Source organism: Theropithecus gelada, chromosome 4 (assembly GCF_003255815.1).
Source record: "Theropithecus gelada isolate Dixy chromosome 4, Tgel_1.0, whole genome shotgun sequence".
In the NCBI taxonomy this organism is placed as follows: Eukaryota; Metazoa; Chordata; class Mammalia; order Primates; family Cercopithecidae; genus Theropithecus; species Theropithecus gelada.
This window is the reverse complement of record NC_037671.1, coordinates 141,469,593-141,490,004: the sequence shown is the minus strand read 5'-3', so window position 1 is coordinate 141,490,004 and position 20,412 is coordinate 141,469,593.

Below are 20,412 nucleotides of genomic sequence, written 5' to 3'. Positions count from 1 at the left end.
TAAAGACACATGTACACATGTGGCTTATTGCAGCACTGGTCATAATAGCGAAGACTTGGAACCAATCAAAATGCCCATCAATGATAGACTGGATAAAGAAAATGTGACACATATAAACCAGGAATACTATGCAGCCATAGAAAAGGATGTGCTCATGTCCTTTGCAGGGACATGGATGGAGCTGGAAACCATCATTCTCACAAACACTAGAACAGAAAACCACCACATGTTCTCACTCATAAATGGGAATTGAACAATGTGAACACATGGACACAGGAAGGGGAACATTACACACCAGGGCCTGTCAGTGGATTGGGGGCTAAGGGAGGGATAGAATTAGGAGAAATACCTAATGTAGATGACAGGTTGTTGGGTGCAGCAAATCACCATGGGACGTGTATACCTATGTAACAAACCTGCACGTTCTGCACTTGTACCCCAGAACTTAAAGTATAATAATAAAAAAAAAGAAGTTAGCAAAAGAATAGCAGATTAAAGCCAAGCAAGTGAAAGGAAAAACAGAATAAAGAGAAGAGAAAAAATCATTTCAATAAAAAATTAAAGAATAGTCAAAATGTTGGTTCTTTGAAAAGAGTAAAATTTATAAGCTTCTAGCAAGGCAAGAATTATTTTAATGAGTAAGCTAAAACATAAATTATTAGTATCAATTATAAAGGGAGGATGTCATTATAGTTTCTAGATATAAGAAAGGGTGAATAAGGACAATTTAGAACAACTTTTGGCCAATAAATTTAAAAACCTGGATGAAATGAATAATTTCATCAAAACATAACTTATTAACACTGATTTGATGAAAAAGCAAAAATAAAAATAGACTTATTTTATTTTTAAAAATTAAAATCACAATCAAAACTTTTCTACGAAGAAAACATCAGGTCTGAATGGTTTCATTAGTGACTTCTATTAAATATTTCAGAAATAAATAATACCATTCTTACACAAATTTTCAGAAAAAGAACATGGGAATATGTTCTATATTAGTCTTTTCTCATACTGATATAAAGAACTACCTGAGACTGGGTAATTTATGAAAAGGCTTAGCTGACTCACAGTTCTACAGGCTTAGCAGGAAACATGACTGGGAGACCTCAGGAAACTTACAATCATGGCAGAAAGTAAAGGGGAAGCAAGTACGTCTCTTTTTTTTTTTTGTTTTCCAACTTTTTTGGTAAGTTCAGGGGTACATGTGTATAATGCGCAGGTTTGTTACATAGGTAAACATGAGCCATGGTTGTTTGCTGCATAGATCATCCCATCACCTATGGATTAAGCCCAGCATCCATTAGTTGTTCTTCCTGGTGCTCTCCTCCTTCCCCACACCCTCTGACAGGCCCTAGTGTGTTGTTTCCTGCCATGTGTCCATGCGTTCTAATCATTCAGCTCCCACTTATAAGTGAGAACATGTGGTATTTGGTTTTCTATTCCTGTGTGAGTTTGCTGAGGGTAATGACTTCCAGCTCCATCTGCATCCCTGCAAAGAACATGATCTCATTTCCTTTTTATGTCTGCATAGTATTCCATGGTATATATGTACTACATTTCCTTTATCCAGTCTATCATTGATGGGCATTTAGGTTGATTCCGTGTCTTTCCTATTGTGAATAGTGCTGCAATGAACATACATATGCATGTGTCTTTTTGTTAGAATAATTTCTATTCCTTTGGGGATATACCCAGTAATGGGATTGCTGGGTCAAATGGTATTTCTACCTCTAGGTCTTTGAGGAATCACCACACTCTCTTCCACAATAGGTGAACTAATTTACATTCTCACCAAGTATTCCTTTTTCTCCACAACCTCACTAGCATCTGTTGTTTTTTTGACTTTTTAATAACAGCCATTCAGCTGGTGTGGGATGATATCTTATTATAATTTTGATTTGCATTTCTCTAATGAGCAGTGTTGAGCTTTTTTTCATATGTTCAATGGCCACATATGTCCTCTTTTGAGAAGTGTCTGTTCATGTCCTTTGCCCACTTTTTAATGTGGTTGTTTGTGTTTTTCTTGTAAATTTGTTTAAGTACCTGTGGATGCTAGATGTTAGACCTTTGTCAGATGGATAGATTGTAAAAACTTTCTCCCATTCTGTAGGTTGTCTGTTCACTCTGATTGTAGTTTCTTATGCTATGCAGAAGCTGTTTAGTTTAATTAGGTCCTATTTGTCAATTTTGGCTTTTGTTGTAACTGCTTTTGATGTTTTCATCATGAAATCTTTGCCCATGACTGTGTCCTGAATAGTATTACCTAGATTTTCCTCTAGAGTTTTTATAGTTTAAGGATTTACATTTAAGTCTTTAATCCATCTCGAGTTAATTTTTGCATAGTGTGTAAGGAAAGGGTCCAGTTTCAATTTTCTGTATGTGGCTAGCCAGTTCTCCCAGCACCATTTATTAAATAAGGAGTCCTTTCCCCATTGTTTGTTTTTGTCAGGTATTGAAAATAAGATGGTTGTAGGTGTGCAGTCTTTCTTCCGAGTTCTCTATTCTGTTCTATTGGTCTATGTGTCTGTTTTTGTACCAGTACCATGCTGTTTTAATTGCTGTAGCCTTGTAGTATAGTTTGAAGTTGGGTACTGTGATGCCTCCAGTTTTTTGTTTTTTTTGTTTTTGTTTTTGTTTTTGTTTTTTTTGGCTTAGGTTTATCTTGGTTATTCAGGCTCTTTTTTGGTTCCATATGAAATTCAGAATAGTTTCTTCTAATTCTGTGAAGAATGTCAATGGTAGTTTAATGGGAATAGCATTGACTCTACAAATTACTTTGGGCAGCATGGTGATTTTCACAATATTGATTCTTTCTATCCATGAGCATGGAATGTTTTTCCATTTGTTTGTGTCCACTCTGATTTCCTTGATTAGTGGTTTGTAGTTTTCCTTGAAGAGGTCCTTCACTTCTCTTGTTAGCTGCATTCCTAGGTATTTTATTCTCTTTCTAGCAATTGTGAATCGGAGCTCATTTATAATTTGGCTCTTGGCTCGCCTGTTGTTTGTATATAGGAATGCTAGTGATTTTTGCACATTGATTTTGTATCCTGAGACTTTGCTGAAGTGTTTATCGGCTTTAGAGGCCTTTAGGCTAAGACAATGGGGTTTTCTAGATATAAGATCATGTCATCTGCAAACAAAGGTAGTTTGACTTCCTCTCTTCCTATCTGAATACCCTTTATTTTGTTCTCTTGCCAGATTGCCCTGGCCAGAACTTCCAAAACTATGTTGAATAGGAGTGGTGAGACAGGGAATCCTTGTCTTGTGCCTGTATTCAAGGGGAAAGTTTTTAGCTTTTATTGGCTGTGGGTTTGTCATATATGGTTCTTATTATTTTGAGGTATGTTCCTTCAATACCTAGCTTACTGAGAGTTTTTAACATAAGGGACGTTGATTTTTATTGAAGAACTTTTCTGCATCTATTGAGATAATCATGCGTTTTTTGTCTTTAGTTCTGTTTATGGGATGAATCACATTTATTGATTTTGATATGTTGAACCAACCTTGCATCCTAAGGGGATAAAGCTTACTTGATCATGGTGGATAAGATTTTTGATGTGCTGCTGGATTTGGTTTGCTAGTATTTTATTGAGGATTTTTTTTGACATGGAGTCTCACTCTGTCACCCAGGTTGGAGTGCAGTGGCATGATCTCAGCTCACTGCAACCTCTGCCTCCCAGGTTCAAGTGATTCTTCTGCCTCGGCCTCCTGAGTAGCTGGGATAATAGGCACTCCCCACCATGCCTGGCTAATTATTTTTGTATTTTTAGTAGAAATGGGGTTTCACCATGTTGGCCAAGCTGGTCTCGAACTCCTGACCTCAAGAAATCCACATGCTTTGGTCTCCGAAAGTGCTGGGATTACAGATGTGAGCCACTACACCCATCCTTTATTGAGGATTTTTGCATCAATGTCCATCAGCAATACTGGCCCAAAGTTTTATTTTACTGTTTTATCTCTGCTAGGTTTTGGTATCAGGATGATGCTGGCCTCAGAATGAGTTAGGGAGAAATTCCTCCTCGTCGGTTTTTTATAATTGTTTCAGTAGAAATTATACCAGCTTTTCTTTGTACCTCTGGTAGAATTCAACTATGAATCCATTTGGTCCTAGGCATTTTTTTTCTTAGTAGGCTATTTATTACTGCCTCAATTTCAGAACTCATTATTCATCTATTCAGGGATTCAATTTCTTCCTGGTTCAGTCTTGGGAGGGTGTGTGTGTCTAGGAATTTAGCCTTTTTTTTCTAGATTTTTTTTAGTTCATGTGCATCCCAGAGATTCTGGTATGTTGTATCTTCATTCTCATTAGTTTCAAATAATTTCTTGATTTCTGCCTTAATTTTATTATTTACCCAAGTCATTCAGGAGCAGGTTGTTCAATTTTCATGTAGTTGTGTGGTTTTTAGTAACCTTCTTAATCTTGAGTTCTAATTTGATTGCACTGTTGTCTGAGAGACTGTTATGATTTCAGTTCTTTCACATTTGCTGAGGAGTGTTGCACTTGTGATTATGTGGTCAGTTTTAGAGTAAATGCCATATGGCAATGAGAAGAATCTATGTTTTGTTGTTTTGAGATGGAGAATTCTGTAGATATCTATCAGGTCCACTTTATCCAGGGCTGAATTCAGGTCCTGAATATCTTTGTTAGTTTTCTGTCTTGATGATCTGTCTAATATTATCAATGGGGTGTTAAAGTCTCCCGCTATTCTTGCATGTGAGTCTAAGTCTTTTTAAAGGTCTCTGCAAACTTGCTTTATGAATCTGGGTGCTCCAGTACTGGGTGCATATATATTTAGGATAGTTAGCTCTTCTTGTTGAATTGTACCCTTTGTCATTATGTAATGCCCTTCTTTGTCTTTTTTGATATTTGTTTATTTAAAGTCTGTTTTGTCAGAAACTAGACTTGAAACCCCTGTTTTTTGCCGTTTTCCATTTGCTTGGTAAGTTTTCTTCCATCCATTTATTTCGACCCTATGTGTGTCTTTGCATATGAGATGGATCTCTTGAAGACAATATACTAGTGAGTCTTGGTTCTTTATCCAGTTTGCCATTCTGTGCCTTTTAACTGGGGCATTTTGCCCATTTACATTTAAGGTTAGTATTGTTATGTGTGGAATTCTTCCTGTCATAATGATGCTAACTTTTTATTTCAGCAATCATGTCTTACCACAGTGGAGCAGGAAAGAGAGAGCAAGGGGGGAGCTGCCACAAACTTTTAAACCATCATATCTCATGAGATCTCACCCACTATCACAAAAACAGCATAGGAGAAACTGCCCCATGATCCAATCACCTCCCACTAAGTCCCTCTCCTAACACATGGGGATTACAATTTGACATGAGAATTGGGTTGGGACACAGAGCTGAATGAACCATATCACTCAGCCCCTGGCCCCTTTCAAATCTCATGTCCTTCTCACGTTCCAAAGTAAATTATGCCTTTGCAGCAATCTCCCAAAGTCTTAACTCATTCCAGCATTAACTTAAAAGTCCAAGTCCAAAGTCTCATATGAGACAAGGGAAGTCCCTTCTACCTATGAGCCTGTAAAATCAAAAACAAGTTAGTTACTTCCAAGATACAATGAGGGTACAGGCATTGGATAAATTCTCTAAATGTTCCTGTTCCTGTTCCAAATGGGAGAAATTGGCCAAAACAAAGGGGCTACAGGCTCCATGCAAGTCCAAAATCCAGCAGGGCAATCACTAAGTCTCAAAGCTCTGAAATAATATGCTTTGACAGCACGTCTCACATCCAGGGCATGTTGATGTAAGGGTTGGGCTTCCAATGCCTTGGGCAGCTCCACCCCTGTAGCTCTGCAGGGTACAGCCCTCATAGCTGCTTTCATGGGCTGGCATTGAGTGCCTGCAGCTTTTCTAGGCACATCGTGCAAGCTGTTGGTGGATCTACCATTCTGGGATCTGGAAGATGGTGGCCCTTTTCTCACAGGTACAGGAGGCAGTGTCCCACTGGGGACTCTGTGTGGGGGCTCCAACCCCACATTTCTTCTCCTCATTGCCTTAGTAAAGGTTCTCCATAAGGACTCTGCCTCTGTAGCAGACTTCTTCCTGGACATCCAGGCATTTCCATACATCTTCTAAAATCTAGGTGGAGGCTCCCAAACTCTTGCTTTTTCTGCACTTGCAGGCCCAACACCATATGAAAGTCACCAAGGCTTGGAGCTTGCACTTTCTGAAGCAACAGCCTGAGCTGTTCTTTGGCCCCTCATAGCCACAGCTGGAGCTGGAGCAGCTGGGACACAGAGCACCGTGTCCCAAGGCTGCACAGAACAGTAGGGTCATGGACTTGGCCCACAAAACCAGTTTTTCCTCCTAAGACCTCCAGGTCTGTGAGGGGAGGAGGTGCCATGAAGATCTCTGAAGTGTCCTGAAGACATATTCCCCACTGTTCTGGTGATTAAGTTTTGGCTCTTCTTTACTTATGCAAATTTCTGCAGCCAGCTGCTTTAATTTATTTCCAGAAAATGAGTTTTTCTATTCTACTACATGGTCAGGCTGCAAATTTTCCAGACTTTTATGCTTCCCTTTAAAACATAAGTTCCAATTTCAGGCCATCATTTTGTAAACCCATATTACCGTATGCTGTTGCAAACAGCCAGGTCACCCTTGAATGCTTTGCCGTTTATAGCATTTTCTTCCACCAGTATATTAGTCAGGGTTCTCCAGAGGGAGAGAATGAATAGGATGTATGTATATATGAACTAGAGTTTATTAAGGAGAATTGACACACATGATCATATAGTGAAGTCTCACAATAGGCCGTCTGCAAGGTGAGGAGCAAGGAAGCCAATAGTGGCTCAGTCTGACTCCCAAAGCCTCAAAAGTAGGGAAGCCAACAGTGCAGCCTTCAGCCACAGACTGAGAGCCCCTGGCAAACCACTGGTGTCAGCCCAAGACTCCAAAGGCCAAAGAACCTGGAATCTGATGTTCAAAGGCAGGAGACATCCAGCACAAGAGAAAGATGAAAACTGGAAGACTCAGTAAGCCAGCTTATTCCACCTTCTTCCACCTGCTTTTTCTAGCCAAGCTGGCAGCCAATTGGATAGTGCCCACCCACACTGAGAGTGAGTCTTCCTCTCCCAGTCCACTAACCCAAATGTTAATCTCCTCTGACAACACCCTCACAGACACATTCAGAAATAATACTTTGCATCCTTCAATCCAATCAAGTTGACACTTAATATTAACCATCACAGTCAGATACCCTAAATCATCCCTCTCAAGTTCAAAATTCCACAGATCTAGTATAGGGGCAAAATGCCACCAGTCTCTTTGCTAAAGCATAGCAAGAGTGACCTTTACTCCAGTTCCCAATAAGTTCCTCCTCTCTATCTGAGGCCACCTAATCCTGGACTTCTTTGTCCATATCACTATCAGCATTTCGGTCAAAGCCAATTCAACAAGTCTCTAGAAAGTTTCTGAACTTTCCCACATTTTCCTGTATTCTTCTGAGCCCGCCAAACTATTCCAGCCTCTACCCATTACCCAGTTCCAGAGCTCCTTCCACATTTTCAGTTGCCTTTATAGCAGTGACCCACTTCCAGTACCAATTTTATATATTAGTCCATTATCACACTGCTATAAAGAACTACCTGAGTCTAGGTATTTATGAAGAAAAGAGGTTTAATTGACTCAGAGTTCTGTAGGTTTAACAGGAAGCATGACTGGGAGAAATTTCTAAGCCTCAGGAAACTTACAATCATGGCAAAAGGCAAAGGGGAAGCAAGGCACATCTTACAATGGCATAGGAGAGAGAGAGCAGGGGGGAACTACTGCACACTTTTAAACCATCAGATCTTGTAAGAACTCTCGTTCCTGTAAGATCCAATCACCTCCTATCAGGTCTCTCCCATGACATGTGGGGATTACAATTTGACATGAGACTTGGGTGTGGACACAGAGCCAAACCATATCACTTTCCAACTCATTTTATGAAGTCAGCATAACCCACCTGTCAAAAACTGACAAAGACATTACAAGAAAAGCAAATTACAGAATATCACTTATAAGCATAGATGCAAAAAATCTCAACAAAATGGATTCAACAATATATTAAAAGGATAATACATTATGCAAAGGGGGTTATTCCAGGAAAGCAAGAATACCACAATTTTCTAAAATTAATCAATATCATGTATCACATTAATACAATAAAGAAAAATCAGCACCTCAATAAACATAGAAAAGGCATTTGACATAATTCAGCACCCACTCATGTAAAAGCACTCAGCAGACTAGAAAAAGAAGGAAACTTAATTGGGCTTTGTGTCAGGCTGCTCTTGCACTGCTAGAAAGAAATACCAGACACAGGGTAATTTATACAGAAATGAGGTTTAATTGGCTCAAGGTTCTGCAGGCTTTACAGGAAGCATGGTACTGGCATCTGCTCAGCTTCTAAAGACGCCTCAGGAAGCTTATAATCATGGTGGAAGACAAAGGGGGAGCAGGAATGTCACACGGCAAAAGCAGAAGCAAGGAGAGAGAGTGGAGCAGGGGGAGGTGCCACACACTTTTAAATGACCAGATCTTGCAAGAACTCACTATCACAAAGACAGCACCAAGACATGAGAGATCCACCCCAAAGATCCAAACATCTCCCACCAGACCCCGCCTCCAGCATTGAGGATTACAATTAAGCATGAGATTTGGGTGGGGACAAATATTTAAACTATATCAGCCTCAAAAAGGAAAACTGTTACAAAATTAATGAATGAAAATAAGCTGAAATAATGCTTTGTCTATTGTCTCACTCCAAAAATTGCATTGGTGAAGTTTATTCTTGCCTTTCAGTTTGGGTTTACAAACAGTCACAAAGATGATGTTGATGACAAGGACAATAACAACAACAATGATGGTGACTGCATTGTTTAGAAAATTTGTTTGTTTTCAGGATTCAATGACTTGATTAGAATGTCTGGTCCAAATGAATACAGCAAAGAAGAAATTTCATATTTATAGAATTCAGGTGAGCTAAGGTTGAGCATATTTTTCTCTAAAACTGAAATAAACTTACTTCTCGAGACCCCATATCTGCTCAGGAGTGATAATGCAACCTTATTAATTCAAGGTAAATGCAGTTATTCAAATATTCAACAAATATTACTGAGCACTTAGTATCTGTCAGGCACTTGGGATTCATTGAACAAAACAAAAAATTCTGGCCTTTGGAGAGCTGATATTTTAGCCAAGACAATTAGATAACATTATGAATGAATAAATTATACAACAGTTTAAAAGGACACGAATATGGAATAAAGTCAAAATTATACAGGATAAGTGGGATCAAGAGTGCTTGGGGGTGGGAATGCTGGGAGGCCAGGATAACAGTGTTAATGAAGGTCATCAGCGTAGGCCTCGTTGAGAAGGTGACATTTGAGCAAATACTGAAGGTGAAGGGGTTCACCAAGCAGCTATGTAGAAGCACAGAGTGCTAGAAAATGGAATATATTATTTCAAGTTACCAGTAGGTGGGGATGTTGAATAATATTTTTCTCGATTTTCACAAGCCTTGTTCCTAACAAGAAAAAAATGTGGGCCTGTAAGCAAACATCTGTCCCATTATATAATCTCTTTTTTAATAGAAAATTTTTTCAAATATCATAAATAACTTTTTTAATGTTTCAAAATAACTGAAAAAAATGATTGGATTCAGCCTAGAATGTGAAATCTAGAACTTTTGGAGAGAGGTCCTCTCACCACACAGGGTCAACACTTCAACATTTTGCTTCTGAGCTGCTTAGGGGGCTTTAAATCTCATCTAAACTTTGGACCCAATGCTTTCAGAGTGAACTACAGATTATAAATGGTGGGGAAGTGCCTGACCTACACACTTCAAGTATGAGAGAGAGGCTGATTCTACTTATTCTCCTACTATTAATAAAGTTATTAACAACTGCTGATGGATGTCTGGTGCTAAAATAGGTGCTTTCCATACTAGGCCTCATTTAATCTTCATAGCAGCTCTAAGAGGTCAGCATTATCAACTATGTTTTACAGATAAGGGAACTGACACGTTATGTTACTTGACTATGTTCGTTTGACTAGTAAGTTATAAAGACAGAATTTGAGCCCGGCCTTGGCTAACTCAAGTTTTGATGCTTATCTGCCTAATATCAAAATTCATTTTCTAAGTTTTCAAGGAGGAACTAACTTAAAAATGTGTATTGCTGGTTTAGCACTTTATACTAAAGCTAAACATACCTGAATTAAGGTATCCAACTGATGGCCAGTGTATGTTTTGTCCTAGGAGTCAATTCTAACTCAGGAGCCTAGGGATTAAGTGCAACTAGCAAATATCACCCTCAGTGCCGAAACTATAGCATTTGCTCACCCCTCTCCAAATGCAGCTTCAGTCTCATTGTGAAGTTTTGCTAGCATTTATGGAAGTTTCCAGTTTAGCAACAAAAAAACTATGTTTTCCTAACTTATCTGTGAAGTTTCATTCTTGGGCAAGTCATTCTCACCTAAAGATATGCTATTTTTCCCTGATGTTTTAGGGAATAACGATGGAGAGGAATCTGAGAAAACAAGATACAGAGTGCTAGAAAATATTTTTAATACATGTCTCTAATGAAGAACTTACATCCAAAATTACAAAAGTCTCTTTTAAGTTGGTAAGAAAAAGAGACAAACTCTGTTTTTAAGGTAAAAACACTTAGAAAAGGCACTTCATGAAAAATATTTCCAAATGGCTAATCAGCACTAGAAAGTTGTTCAACACATTGTTCACCAGTAAAATGCACATTAAACTTACGAGACACCCACTAAAATGACTAAAATGAAAAAGATGATGATACCAAGTACTAAAAAGGAAAAGAAACAGTTGGAACTCTCATACATTACTAGAGAGACTGAACATTTATACAACTATGTTGAAAACCAATTAGCACTTTCTACTAAAGCTAAACATACATTTACCTTTCGATCCATCCATTAAATTTTATTCCTCAAAAATATGTTGTAAAAATACAAGTATGTTTACCAAAATATATTACAAGAATATTCATAGGAGGATTATTTTTAGTATCCCAACCTAGGAACAATCCAAATATCAGCCAATAGTATAATGGATACATTAATGTGATATATTTTTACAATGGAATTCCATATAGCACTGAAAAAAATTAATTACAGTTTATATGACAAAATGGATAAACCTCAAAGCATATTGCTAAGCAAAAGAAACCAAACACTGTATGAGTCTATTTATATGTAATTTAAATCCAGATAAAACTCTATGTGATAAAAGTCAGAAGAGTAGCTATCCTTACTGGAAGGTAATGACTGGCAGTAGGCATAGGGAGTCTTCTAGAGTGATGGCAATATTCTGTATCTTGATGTGAGTGTAGGTATACATATGCTTAATTTGTAAAAATTAATCAAGAGGTTGTGCTGTTACCTGTACATACATCACACCACAATAAAAATGGTTAAATACTTCCCCAGTTCAGCATAACATAGTAAAAATGGAAAATAAGATGAATGGAAAATATGAAGTGTAACCTGAGAGAAGCACAGTTTAGCTACAAAGAAACCAGAAAGACTAATGGTCAACTTCTCTTCAATATGCAATTGATAGCTTTCAAACCAACAGAGTAAAAGTGAAAAAATAAAGAAAACTTTATCATTTCAATATGAGGCAGTAAAGGAGGGTGGCAAGCAAAGGAAAAGAAGAGATGGAAGTAATTTCAAATGTAGTGGGAATCACACTACAGGTAAATGGGTTAATCTACCTGTTAAAATCTGAGAATTTTGAAATCAGGTAGTTTTTTTAAAAAACTCTAACTGTATGTGCTTATAAGACAATCCTAAAACAAAATAGAACACAAAAGTCAAAAATTATGGAGTAATATATACCAGGTAAGTGCCAGCCAGAAGAAAGCTGGCAGTATAATTTTAGTATCAGACAAAATAGGATTTAAGACAAAACATGTCACTAGGGATAAAATGAAAAACCCACAAAGAGAATACAACTATCATAAATATGTGTATGTACACCTAGTAACGTAGCTTGAAATATGTACAGCAAAACTGGCTGAATTTCACAATGACATTAACAAATCCCCATTGGTGGATAGCTTTATTTTTAACATCATTTTTATACATATGATATACCTGCATAGACATAAAGAAATTATAAGTGCACAGTTCAATTAATTTTCATTTATCAAATTCTGTACCTGGCATCCAGATTGAGAGACAGATCATCAGCATTCCAGAATACCTTTGTTCCCCTTCCAATTACTAGAACTCAAGGGTAAATATTATTCAAATTCTAACACTATAGGATGACTTTGATTGCTTTTTAACATTACGTAAGTGGAATAATCTACTAAGCATTCTTTTGTTTAGCTTCTTTCCTTCAGCATTATGTTTGGAAGCTGTATCCAATTGTTGCATGTAGATACAGTTTGTATGGGTGAATATACCAAAATTTGTGTTTACATTCTACTGTTGATGGACATTGCAGTTGTTTCTAGTTTTGCATCTGACAAACCAAGCTACTATAAAGATTATTATAAGTGCCTTTTGGTGAAGTTACATGTATATTTCTGTTGGGAGGCTTTCCTGGGAGTGAAATTCCTGGGTAATATGTGTATGCATGTGTTTAACATTAGTACATACTGGCAAACAACTTTGTAATGTTGTAGTAATTTATATTTTCCCCAGTAGTGAATGAGAAGTCTGGGTGCTTTGAATCCTTACCCACAGTTTTTCTTTCTTTTTTATTCTTTTCCTTTTCTTCTTTATTTTTATTTTTTCTTTTTCTTTTTTTTTCTTTTTTTTTTTTTTCTTTTTGAGACAGAGTCTCCCTCTATCACCCAGGTTGGAGTGCAGTGGCGAGATCTCGGTTCACTGAAACCTCCGCCTCCCAGGTTCAAGCGATTCTCCCACCTCAGCCTCCCGAGTAGCTGGGATTACAGGTGCCCGCCACCACACCGGGCTAGTTTTTGTATTTTTAGTAAAGACGGGATTTCACCATGTCGGCCAGGCTTGTCTTGAACTCCTGACCTCAGGTGATCCACCCGCCTCGACCTCCCAAAGTGCTAGGATTACAGACGTGGGCCACCATGCCCAGCCCCAGTGTGTTTTCTTTTTAACCATTCTGAAGCAAGCACTGGTATTTGTTTTAACTTTTATTTCAGTAAATGAAGTTGCACCTCTTTTCATACGTCTATTGGCTCCTTGAATATCCTCTTATGTGAAGTTTCTTTAAGGTCTTTTGTCCATTTTCCTCCTGGGTTGTCTGCTTTTTCCTTATGGATTTATAAGAGTTTTTAAAAATTTTATTCTAGATATGAATACTCTGTAGGATATATCTAACTATGGGAGATTGATAGCTCAAGCAACAGAGCAAAAACAGTAAGAATAAATAATATTTAGGAGCGTCATTATATGTATTTTTAAGCCTGACAAATAGAGAATTTGCATCCTTTTTAAGCATACATAGGCTGTTTATAAAAATTGACCATGTCACAAAGAAAGTCTTAATAATAGCTTAAAAAGCCAGTATTATACAGTACTGATTTATACTCATTATCAGCATATAACAAGATCAGATCATATTCTCTAGCTATTAAAATACAAATCAACAATAACACACCAGTTTTTTAAAAATGCTCCCTTAGTGCTGTGTAATAAATGACTGGACTTGAAGCTACTTTGGAAATTAGGGCTATAAAAGGTTTACCCATCATGATTATGGCTCTGTGAGAGGAAGCATGTGGGAAGACCAAAAGTAACTAGTGGAAAATCAGTGGCAGCACATCCATTTTCCAGGTTTGGGAAATGCTGCAGGCTATGTCTCTCTAGGCTGAATAAAGGTTGAGATGTGAGAGTGCAAGAGAAAATAAATAAATAAATAAATAATCCAATTACTGTTCTTAATTCAACCCAGTGTTTCACATTTTATTCATACATAAAAATTCTTTTATCAAACAACAACTATTAACATAGTAAGCAACAGTTTGGAAAAACTAACCTAGAGATTTTAATTATTTATCTCTTCCTCTTGTAGCTCACATAAAATGCTTTATCTGATTTTCCTGGTACCCAAACCTGAAGTCATTAGAAGACTTTTGCTAGCATTCTATCATTCTTTGACTATGTAACTCATTAATGTTTTGTTTTTCTTATATCTCCTGGAGGATTTTTAAAGTAAAGTTAGGGTTTTTTTGCTTACTTTATGATCACGAGAAAATGCTTTCATCATCTGTTGTTTACTAAAGCAAAGTATAATGGTTTTAAACTATGAAAGTTAAATGTAAAAATACACTAAAAGATAGTAACAAAGTTCAAAAGTTGGAAAATGTTAATTATTACTCTTTTCCTGTTTTTTCCTTTACTGTCTTTGAAGACAAATGGGGGAAGCCTTTGATCATCTGTGTTTTCCAAACTACATATTTTCTGTTACTATTAGATAAACACAAAAGCCGAACTATGAAGTTCAAATCAAATGTTTCAACAACACCTCATTAAAAACAATATTTACATACTTAGTAGGAGAAAAGAAAAACAATTTGCATTTTATCTTTTATCCTATTTTAGCTTAATATTCTAGGATAAATATATTAATAGTATAAAATATTGAGAAATAGTACATAGTTTTCTTGAAATTATGTCTACTTAAAGTTGCAGTATATATAGCCAACTAATTTGACTTCCTGAATCTGCTCCAGAATCCTTATTGTATCTGTAGATGGAAATTAAGAAAGGAAAAAATATCTATAAATGTTAGAGCTGACAATTTTTGTAGTAATTTTGGCAGGATAGACACTTGATCTCAATAAAAGCAGAACTAAAGTTTTACTCCTTACCTTTGGTAAAGTGTAAATTTTATTCATCTCATAGAAAGGTTCATCCTAGTAGAAAAGTGATTTACAAATCATAAGTGCTTATTCCCAGGGAGTTAACAATTTGAAATGATTTGGACAGAATAAGTATTAAATATTGCTTTAATTATTAGAATATTATTTTTTCAAGATCAATTTGTTCTACAAGTCTTTGTGGCACATCTACTAATGGCCAGACAGGGTGTTTGGCACTGGAGTTGTACTTGAATAAAAACTTCAAGGTATTCAAATGCAGTGGAAAACACAGGTGGATGGCAAATTGATACAACAATATGCAACAGTTATTAACACAAGGGCCTTGACTTCCACTTCTGGGAAGAAAGTGGTATAATGTTTTTCAAGTGCTGAAAGAAAAGAACTGTCAAGCCAGAATCATCTACCAGTGAAAATATTTTTCAAGAATGAAAGGAAAATCAAGACATTCAAAATTGAAGGAAAACAGAATTTATCACAGCAGGCCTATCCTAACAAAATGACTGGAAGGAAATTCTCCAAATAGAAAGGAGTGGTTTTTAAAGTGTTTTAAAGGAACCCAGGATTTGTTTTAATCAGATATGGTAAGACACACAGATACAGAAATGACTGTCATGAAGGAAGAAGTTTTTTATACTAACAGATTCCTAGAAACAGGAGGCTTGGCATGCTATGCAGGGCCACAAGAGGAAGTAATGCGGTCCATCAGTAAGCAGGGGGAGGTCGACTAGGGGTAAGCAGAACATGAGCTAGGGGTCTTTGTTCTGGATTCCAAGAGAAGGAACGGGAGATGATGGGTGTAGAATTGTCTAGTTTGCAGAATTTCAGTGGGCTCTAGAGAATTGCAGCTATTGCTAACTGTCTGTTACCTGGCATTGGAATGATTAGGGATACCGCATAATGGCCCAGAGTGTGAGAGGCTGACAAAGTATGTTGTTGGAGATATGGGCTCTGGTTTGGTTGGTTTGGATGTGAACGGTGAATTTTTTGCTATCTTTAGGAATTACCTAGCCCTGGGAGGGGCAGTCTCTCCAGGGTCAACAAGGCCACAAGATATCAATGTACAAAAATCAAGATAAAAAATATATAATTAACACAAGAAGAAACCCTGAAACACTAGGAAAGAAGAAAGGACAATGGAGAGTAAACATATGGGTAAATAAAACACATCATCATTTTTGTTTTGAGTTCCCCAAATTACAATTGACAGATGAAGCAAAAATTATAACACAGGCTGCTGTGAAGTATACAAGCCCTGTGCATGTTTCGTTATACAAGCCCCAAGCCCTGTGCATGTTTTGTTACATTTACACTAAGTACAGTCATGTATCATTTAATGACAGGGATATATTCTGAGAAATGCATCATTAGGTGATTTTGTTGTGGTGTGAATATCATAGAATGTATTCACACAAACCTAGATGGTATAGCCTACTACATACCTAGGCTATATGGTACAGCCTATTGCTCCTGAGCTACAATGCTGCAGGCAATTGTAACACAATTGGAAGTATTTGTGTATCTAAAGATATCTAAAGATAGAAAAGGTGCAGTGAAAATAATTTATTATATTATTATTTTATATTAGGAGACTGCCACTGTCATATATATAGTCCATTGTTGACAGAAGCATTATTCTGTGCATGACTATATTTCATTTCTTGAACATGCAAAATAAGTAGCTAAAGCAGGGGACAATGTGTAAAACAGCACAGCGAGTATGAAACACATTCAATTTGGCTTCAGAATAGGGAGGCAAGGGGAGATCGTTAGGGATAAGCTGGAGGAGGATTGGGGTCTAGGTTGTGAGGAGTCATGCATGAGTCACCGAGGAACTGAAAGTTAGGAGTTTTGTGGCTGAAGATGTCCAAGCAATGGGTAATGAATCATGCAGAAGAAATACGTGCTGAAATTATATTTTAGGTTTATTTTGATGAGATGATACTAATAGCTTTATATGTGGTAACAATATAAACATTATTACTATACATTATGTTTTTAGGATCTAAATTTAATAAATTTCAGAAATACCTATGTTCATTGCTTCATTCCACAAATATTTATGGAGAGCCTTCTATATGAAAGTCTCTGATTTAGCCACTCAGGTGACAGTGTTAGGAGGAAAAACAAAAATGAACAAAAATTCCTGCCCTCAGGTAATTTAAATATTCGACAGTACATTCTTTTATGAATATTGGAAAAATTATAAAGGGAAGAAAATTCAAAACCTATAATTTTCTTCTCTTTCCTTTTTTTCCTTCCTTTCTTCTGCTGTTCTTCCTTCCTGATTTCCTTGCTTTCCGCCTTCTTTCTTTTTCTTTGTAGAATCTGTATCCCTCTATTCTAATGTACTAGATAGAGGTATTTAATCATAAAAATGATGACTAAAAATTTTTAAATACTTCCAAATGCTTGTAAAGTTCAATATCTCAAAACTTTTGAAGACTGTTAAGCTGCCAAAACTATGATAGTTATTATTAAAAGTTCTGTGAACATTTTAGTATCGTGTATTATATAAGAGATAGAATACAATTGTAAATCAGTCCATTCTCCCACTTCTGAAAACAAAATTATATTACTTAATTGCCATTAATTTTTCTCAATGGGTATAAATAACCATGAGAGTCACATTGGCTAAATGAAACAGACAAGAAAGAATCTCACCAGAGGTTGTCTGGTGTTTTATCTTAATGCATTCCTAGGATGTATGATAAATTCACCCATGAGCTCCATTAACTCTATTCTCTAGAAGGCCATATGGAGTCATCTAGCACAGAAGTCAATGTGACATTTATGACTTCAGTGTCTCTTGGACATTAGGAGAGGGCTATGGGGTAGAAAAGATAAAAACAGAGTCTCTGGATCCAGATCGATGTGGATCCGAATCCCAACTGCAGCATTTAGGGCATGCCATTCTCAGCAAGCAACAAAATTCCTTCAGCCTAGGATTTCTCTTATTTAAAATGCATTTATTAATATAACCTACCTTTTGGATTTTTAGCATAGTGATTGAAACATAATATTGTTCATTCTACATTATTGGCAAACAATTAGATTTAGATGTCCGAATAACTGAACTAAAAGGTTAGCCTTTGGAATATTTCAAACATCACCATATTAACCTGATAAATCCACAGTGACCCAAGCATCAGTCTGAAGGTGGCCATTTAACTAACTAACAAACATTTAGTTTATCCCCCACTACTTCACCAAAACTACTCTCGTCAAGGTCATCAATGTCCTTAACATTGCTAAACCCAGTGCTCAATTTTTAGTCCTCATCTTATTTCACCTAAGCAGCATTTGACAATATAGATCAATCCTCGAAAGTGTTCTTTACCTCCTGAGTCTTCTCCTACCTCACTGGTCGCTTCTGCTCATTCTTCTGCCTTTTCTATCCTCGACACTGGAGTGTCTCAGGAGTCAGACTTTGGACCTCATCTCTTTAACATCGTCACTAATATTTGATGAGAAGATCTCTTCCAGTTCCATGGCCTTAACATCATATACATGATGATGATTTTTCATATTATATTTCTCACCCAAACATCACTTCTGAATATTGCACTCATATGTTCTATTGCCTTGACACCTTTATTTAAATATGAATTATAAATATTTCAAACTGAAAGATCCAATGTTGAAATTCTGGTATTTCTCACTCTAAATCTGCTACTCCTGCATTCTATTCTTCTGAAGTAATTGCAACTTGGTGCTTCCAGTTGCTCAGAATGAAAATTTGTAGTCATCCTTGACTCCTCATTTTTTTCTTGTATCCCATGTGCATTATGTCAGCAAATCCTGTTGGCTCCATTTTTTAAGATATATCCAGATTTTGCCTACTTTTCACTTCCTTTACTACTACCAGCCTTATCAGAGCCAACATCATCTTGCCTGAATTATTGCAAGAGTTACCAAGTAGCCTGCAATCTATTCTCAACAGAGACAAAATGATCTTTAAAAATCTAAATCAGAATATATCACTCTGCTAGTCAAAACCTTCCAGCGACTTCCAATTTCAGAGTAAAAAACAAAGTTCTGAAAAAGCCCTTACGATATGGCTGTCAGCTCTCTAATATTTCTCACTCTATGTTCCCCTTGCTCCCTTTACTCCACATCACCCATCCCTGTGCTATTCTGCTGGGCTCCCTCTTCAGGTTGTTGCACTCACCTCTGCCTGGATTACTTTTACTTCCCACATCCACATGCTTCCCTCCCTGACCTGCTCTAAGTCTTTGCTTACATATCATCTTCTTAAAAAGGCCTTTACTGACCAACTTGCCTGACTAAAATGTCAACCCTACTCTAGAACTTCCTATGCCCTTCACTGCTTTATTATTTTTCAAAATCTTCTGAATACCTTCTAAGATGTTACAAAATATATATTTTTGTCATTGCCTGCCTTCCCTATTAGGATGTAAACTTTATGAGTTTTTTCCATCCTATTTCGTTCACTTCTGTTTCTCCAGCACTAAGAACAAAACCTAAAACGTAGTAGACACTCAGTAAGTATATGATGAATAAATGAATATATCATAGGCATGGTTTAATATGCCTCTTCAACAAGAAAAGAAAGCATCTATAGGCAAATGAAAAGTAACTTTGATCAACTGGTAGGTAATTATCTGAGGCTAATTTAGATAAAGTAAGCAATTCTTGCAACAATTGCTGATATAAATGATCCAAGTTCTCTCTATACATTCCTAAAGCATTGAATTGCTACGTAATCAGTTTACCTGTGACTGTACCACAAGAAATTTGATAATAGCACAAGTATATCTATGATTCAACCTCATTTCTTGTTTCCAACTTGTATTTTCTACTTTACCAATTTAAAGGATTATACACATTTATTTCTACAGTATTTGAGGACAAATAGATGGATTCAGTTAAACAAAACTACTAGTGATTGAAGAATCTAATCAACCAGAATTCTATACAGCAGTCCTAGGTAAATTTGTTATCTTTTTAAATTGGTTATCTGTTACACTGTCTTTTCTAATCATAATAGAGAGGGTTTTCTACCTGTTTTTTTTTTTGTTTTTTTTTTTTTTTTTTTAAGAATTCTAGTATCTCGTCCTACAAGTAAGCTTTCAAAGGAAACTCTCGATGATTGCTGGTCAACTGAAGCAGCTAGATCATCAGTAATTCACCAAGCTGGTCTAACCATAGTTGTCTGCATTTGTTTAAGGGATTAAATCTGTTGGTTGTCTAAAATCTCAAGGAAGAAGATCTGATATTGTCTCTCACACAATGTCCTATTGCCCACTCAAAATTGCCAACCTCATATTTTTCCTTACATTAAGTAGAAATCTATAATGGCATGTACTCCTATTCCTGAACAATCTCTTACAATCTTTTCACTGATAGCCTATTCCTTATGAAAGAATTTCTGAATCTGTTGTCTAATTACTTTTCATTTGAGTTGGCCTGTTTCTTGCTACTGAACAGAGCCTAAAGTGGCATGTGTAGCACATATAAAAGGTTATTTATCCTTAAAACATAAACACGCCACACTCACAACATGAACTGTGAACCTGATGGATGATGGCATATGTCTGTTGAA